We start from the raw sequence: 7,230 nt of genomic DNA, 5'->3' as shown, positions 1-7,230 counted from the left end.
TTAATGTTAAACAGACTTTATGAACAATACCAGTGTGATATTTACAAAAACTAACTTGATAGATCGTTTTTGAATCTTTAATTAGAGACAAGCTAAAATAAATAAATAATGAAATTCAACTCTTAAATATCGGTGGCTGGAGGCTTCTACTCGCTTCTACTCCTCAAAAAACAAAATGGCGCGAATTTGGTGAAAAACTTCCAACACCCGTCACCACAACGCTAGTTTCAGGCGTTGCTCTAAGCAAACCTACCTCCCTATTCAATTGCCTGTCCATGAGTTAGGTGCTCTGGCACGCAAATCATCTGTGGTGCTTCATAATTTTGTTTAGTTATACAGGAGTTCTCACTAAGAATGACATGGATTTCGGTCGAATATATGGTGAAGGATATGGCACTGGGATGCTAGGAATACTTACCAGGGGGGTTAGTACAACCAAGTTAGATTATTTAGTTAAGACGTTCCACTTTGTAGTCATATTCGAATATAATTTAAGGAAGCTGACATTGGTTTCGCTATGATTCAACCGAAAATTGACAACTTTAAATATGTGGAATTCACCAATGTATTCTCAGTTGACGAATGGATTATAACTAGTTCCAGGGACGCTGTTGAAGTTCGTTCAACAGCCTTCTCATTTCTGGGCGTTTTCGATATTTTGGTAAATAAGGTTCGAATAAATATCCACTGTATAGTCAGGTATAGATTTAATTTTAGAAGCTGGAATGGAGAACGGTTACTATTTACTTCAGTCTGAATCATAGCCCAGTATATAGCCCCTCCCTCCAACATGTAACGTAAATTTTAAATTATCTTATTGGCTCACTTAAACTACTTTTAGATGACGCTGCTGCCGGGGTGATGTACGTTTTTCCTTTTTACCTCTGTGTCTAGGACCCGCCTCTTCTTTCCGGAACTGTGATGCCCAGATTACTCTGTTCTCCATTCCTGCTTCTAAAATTACATCTATACCTGGTGTAGTCTTTCAAATGCGCACTCACTAAAAGTGAAAATTGTTTTTACAGACCTGGGTAGCATTCGGTGTTGCCCTTTTCTGTTTTTCCATGGCTTTATCGGTCATTCAAATTGGTTATTCAAAATCTAAATTCACTCGGAACAGGAACCGTAAATTATCGATTCCCAGCCGCGTTTTGGAAAACGTTTTTACGAGTATCAAGATTTGCTTTAATCAGGGTAAATATTCGTATAAATTCAGCACAAACCACATGTCAATGAGACCCCTTTTTCGGAAGCTGTTACGAACTCGTTTTAATAGAAATTTTAGGGAACTCTTACCTTGAAGCGCCACAGTAGCGGACTAGTAAACCGCGTGACTTTACTAAAATACACTATCATATATAGAGCTATCTCAGACTCCTTGGTGTGACGTCACCCATGCTATTTCCTCATAGAAACAAAGCGATACCAAACATGGCCACCCACTGCCAAAGCTAAACCCGTGACGTTTTACCTAGGCACAACGTCACAACTGAGAAATCTCTATAGGAAAATGTTTTTAATTTTTTAAATTAAATGCATCGCACCCTATTTCTGTTTCAACAAACTACGCGACAAAGCAACCTCCCCCTTCTGAAGGGTGTTCTTATTGACTTCTGATGCTACTTACTTATCAAGGCATTCGAATACTGCGTTTCTTATAGGAGTAAATGCAAATTTATACGAGTACGCTGGGCTTAAATTGGCCGTCTGTTCACGGGTAATCTTTTGCTTCGTCATGACGCAATGCATTTCGGGAGGCCTTCTTTCAAAGTTGACCTTACCATCGAAAAGAGTTTACATTGAAACACTGGAGGATATGTTGAGATATCCTAACTTGCCCATTTACGTTCCTAAAGACTCGGCATCAGAAGAACACTTCAAAGTAAATTGCGAATGAACTTTCCAAAACCATGAGATATAATTGATTTTACATTACAACTATAGATGAATTCATATACTGTTGCACATTCGGCATTGTTATTTGTTTAAATGATATGTAATATTCTTTTAGGATTTCATAGACCCAGTTGCCAAGGCTGTCCACGAACAGATTTTAAGACACAACATGATAGAAACTGTGGCTGAAACCAATATTGTGGAACGCTTTAACGATTTGGCGGACAACTTATTATTTTCGATGCTACCAAAGATCGTTATAATGGAAGGGATTAAAATGCTCGAGTTATGCGAGATGTTTGAGAATCAAATACATCTTTCAAAAGAACCCGCTTTCACCACCAGACTGGCGTTTCCAATCCGGAGAGGAGTCCATCCTTATATTTCTGCTGTCTTTAGAAACACGTAAGAACCTTCGTGCTTACCTGCAATGTCTCGCGTTTGCTATTCTAGAACCTATGTTAATGATTTCACCATCTTGAAATCAAAAATAAGAGTTGCTCTGTATTTGTAAAACCGGTTTCCCCACAACAACGAAATATTTTACTTCAGACCCTTCTTACAAAATAACGTTTCATTCAGATCACAAGCCATGTTTGAGGGTCACTTGCTATACCACGACCAAAGGTTTAACGTGTGGAAGACGCGTATTTGCTTGGAAGAACACAAATTACTCAAAAGCCTCGTTGAACCTCTTTCTCTAAAGCAGTTTCGAATGGGACTCTTCTTTTTGTCTCTGTCTGAATTTTTAATTATGTTCGTGTTTATATTCGAGTTTGTTGTAGGAAGAAAGGTTAAGCAAACAACTATCGTAAAACGCGAGGCTTGGAAAATATAGAAAAGAAAATGTTCTGGAAAACATGATGAATACCCAAAGATTACAGCTTACGATATCAATGTGTCCCTTTGTTACTGCGCCAACATTAAAACTTACGAGAGGGTAATTCAGTTTATACTGCAATTAATTGTTGAAATGAACTCATTAAAATATATATGTACAGGGATAGATTTAATTTTAGAAGTAGGAACCGAGAACGGTTAGTATTTACTTCAGTCCGACTCATAGTCCAGTACAGATCCTCTCCCTCCAACACGTAACGAAACGTTTAAATTATCTTATTGGCTCACTTCAACTACGTTTTGATGACGTTGCTGACGGGAACGGCGAAAAATACGTAATTCCTTTTTACATCTGTCGCTTCTTTCACACCCCTCCGTCTTGTGGAAGGGGTCCGGGACTTTGACGCGTGCCCAGATTATTCTGCTCTCCATTCCTACATTTAAATTTAAATCTATTCCTGATATATTAAATAAATATAATATATCAACACATTATAAAGATAAAATCAGTATGGTTATATCCCTAAGGCGCAAATTACCAATTTTACCTCAAAAAATTATATAAGTTCATTTAAGGCATTTTTGGGAATCTGGAAACAAGCAAAAAGTTTATATTTAACAAAAATATTATAATTTCAGTCTAAACTGGATTCATTTTCAAGTTATATATAATTTATATTGACTCGACGTTATATGGCTAGCGATTAAGACAACCAGTAATTTATCTACTCTTGATAATATAATCAACAACCTTCCATTATTATAACATAGTAAAGAGTAAATATCTCGTGGCAATGAGAATAATCGTAAAAACTTTCATTGTTTTTTCTTGTTTACAAACTCTCGAGTCTACAATATTTTGTTTGGTCTGTCAGTTAGTATTGACAATACGGCCACCATAAGTATAGAATTTATTCTATAAGTCACCGAAAGTTTCGCCGTAAAGGTATTTAAGTGAAATGTTACATATTCTATATGGGACTATCAAATCCTTAGAGCAAATGATATACAGAGATATATTTGATGTATAATTTACGCTCTTGTCATTAAGGAAGTTAATATCGGGTAGAAATATCGAAATTTTAAAAAATATTGAAAAGACAAATCGATAATTGATTTAGAATACAAAAAGTCGATAAAACTAGTGTGGTTCTGATCTGTGGCGTCAGATATCCCATGGAAAGTACCAAATATATCTGAACGACGTATATGTCCAGTGGAGTTAAAATTTAAAAGTTATCGATACGGTGATATATCGTCGAGAAAATATCGATATACCATAATAATACATATCTTCAACAAACTTTCGGTAAAAAATGTCACATTATGGAACACTACTAAATATTATTTTCTTATGTTTCGACCTTCAGCCATGCAAAATGGTACAATAGCGAAAGTTATAAAAATAGTTCCTTTCTTGCATTTTAATCTTAAATGACCATTTAGAATGAGAGGCTCGTAGCCCGCTTTCTCAAAGCCTCCAACTATGGCAGTTGAACATAAACAGCTAAGCGTTCTATATATTTCCTGCGAGTTTCCCAGACTATATATTTCCTTCGAGTTTCCCTGACTATTTCCTGCGAGTTTCCCTGACTATTTCCTGCGAGTTTCCCAGACTATTTCCTGCGAGTTTCCCAGACTATTTCCTGCGAGTTTCCCAGACTATTTCCTGCCAGTTTCCCAGACTATTTCCTGCCAGTTTCCCAGACTATTTCCTGCCAGTTTCCCAGACTATTTCCTGCCAGTTTCTCAGACTATTTCCTGCCAGTTTCCCAGACTATTTCCTGCCAGTTTCCCAGAATATTTCCTGCCAGTTTCCCAGACTATTTCCTGCCAGTTTCCCAGACTATTTCCGGCGAGTTTCCCAGACTATTTCCGGCGAGTTTCCCAGACGATTTCCTGCCAGTTTCTCAGACTATTTCCTGCAAGTTTCCCAGACTATTTCCTGCCAGTTTCCCAGACTATTTCCTGCCAGTTTCCCAGACTATTTCCTGCCAGTTTCCCAGACTATTTCCTGCCAGTTTCCCAGACTATTTCCTGCCAGTTTCCCAGACTATTTCCTGCCAGTTTCCCAGACTATTTCCTGCCAGTTTCCCAGACTATTTCCTGCCAATTTCCCTGACTATTTCCCGCCAATTTCCCTGACTATTTCCTGCGAGTTTCCCAGACTATATATTTCCTGCCAGTTTCCCAGACTATATATTTCCTGCCAGTTTCCCAGACTATATATTTCCTGCCAGTTTCCCTGACTATTTCCTGCCAGTTTCCCTGACTATTTCCTGCCAATTTCCCTGATTATTTCCTGCCAATTTCCCTGACTATTTCCTGCCAATTTCCCTGACTATTTCCCGCCAGTTTCCCTGATTATTTCCTGTGTTTTTTCAGTAATCATTTGAGGTCAAAAGCTTTCAATTTTAACAGCATATAAAAAATATACTATTAATATATCCGTTTTTCGAGTTATGTTCTAAGGCACATATTTTAGTTTACCAACGGCTTATTTACGTTCGCTATTAAAAACCACGAGAGTGACACACTTTTTCTTCATATGTTACTTTTTCTTCATATGTTACTTTTTCTTCATATGTTACTGTTGACTCCTGGTATAAAAATGTTGTATTTAACCGATCAATAACAATAAAAAACACCACAGTAAATAACAATGTAATTAAACATAGAATATGAGAAAAACAACGTAATTATATTTGCAATAAACATTGTACCTAAAACCATGTTTCCACAGTAATTAGTCGGCTTGGCTAGAGCTCGGCATTTTCGATCAATTATCCACTTTATTTTATCTTTATCCATACCCGAAAATTATCCACAGAACTTACATGTTAAATCGTATTATAATCCACAAATTTGTTTATAAATAATCGGTTATCCACCAATTTGTGGATAATTGATCGAAAATGCCGAGCTCTAGGCTTGGCACGAAATTGAATTTCCATAAAAATCAACAAACAATGGAAGGGAATATGCTAGGTTTAACGACGCAGACAGCGATCAACTCTTAATTTCGGAGGTCGAGTGACGCGCTCGTTCTGAAAAATCATCTAATTCTATTTGTACGACTTGAAATAAATCATAGATGTCAATCATGACCACTTTGCCATCTTTAACATATTGCGCTACGGACGTAAGTTATATCTTTTTCTACTTCCTCAAATATTCTTCATTTTCTTGGTACATAATTTTACAACTGTTCCTACGTTGTCAGTCTTAACGTAAAATGTGATAGATTCAAACCATTCGAGGATTTAGGTAAAATTTCAGCCTTATACGTTAGACTGGAGTTGGTTATCAGTCAGTCAGTCATTAAGGACCTTGACTTATATAGATATAGATGTTTTCAACGTTTATTAAGGATGCGTCACACACACATAGTCTTGCTCTGAAATTAGTATATGATGTGTACATCAAAACTTAGCTTCTCTAAAATATTTAAGGTTTAGCATATGAAACTACGGTTTAAACTGGAAAATAAGTTAAAATCTTTGAGTAACTAAAACGATGGTACCTTTGTGCTGATCGAATGCTTTCCAAAAGACCGAATCCTTTTATACAGATTTTTTTTCATGTTTTAAAACCTAATCAGCCCTGTGTTATTCCCAAGATTAGGGCTGCTTTAATTATCGTATTTACGGCCAATAATCCCAACTATTGAAAATATTCTTTTTAAGGTTATATAGCCTCGTTGGTTTTGAAATTTTTAAATAAACACCTGGATCACATTTAATTCAATTTTATATCTTTTAAATTTACTCAGGATTGCACCAAAATATACAGATTTAATTTCCCAGATTTTCTCAAAGTTTTCCCAGACAATTTTCCGCGAGTTTCCCAGACAGTTTCCTGCGAGTTTCCCAGGCTATTTCATGCAAGTTTCCCAAACTATTTCCTGCAAGTTTCCCAGGCTATTTCTTGCAAGGTTACCAGACTATTTCGTGCGAGTTTCCCAGAATATTTCCAGCATTTCACTGATTATTTCAGGTCATATTAATTTTACGTTTTATAGCGCGATTTGCAGTTTGCCTACAGCTTATTTACGTTCGCCATTGAAAACCACGAGAGTGACAAACTTTTTCTTCGCATGTCACTGTTCCCTCCTGGTATAGAAATCTTGTATAAAACCGATCAATAACAATAAAAGAACACCACAGTAAATAACATTGTAATTAAATACAGAATATGAGAAAAACAACGTGGTTATAATTTTAATAAACATTGTACTCAAAACCATGTTTCCCCAGTAATTAGTTTTTTGGGGCACGAAAGGGAATTTCCATAAAATGTCGACCAAAGAAGAAAATCACAGTATACAAAGGTTGGATTAGAAAAAAATTTAGCTTTGGAGGTGGTAAGTTTGATTATAGAGTGGCAAAGATATACTTAAGATTTAACTATAGTGCTATAGTTTTTGGTTGATAAGCTTTAGTTGCGACCTGGTTATAGTATCAAGAACTTATATTTACACGTGACTTCACAGTT

The sequence above is a fragment of the Phalangium opilio genome, unplaced genomic scaffold (genome assembly GCF_054372755.1).
Source record: "Phalangium opilio isolate 3A_F unplaced genomic scaffold, DU_Popi_V2 ptg001170l_1, whole genome shotgun sequence".
NCBI lineage: Eukaryota > Metazoa > Arthropoda > Arachnida > Opiliones > Phalangiidae > Phalangium > Phalangium opilio.
The sequence above is the reverse complement of the archived record's forward strand: the minus strand, read 5'-3'. Positions refer to the sequence as shown.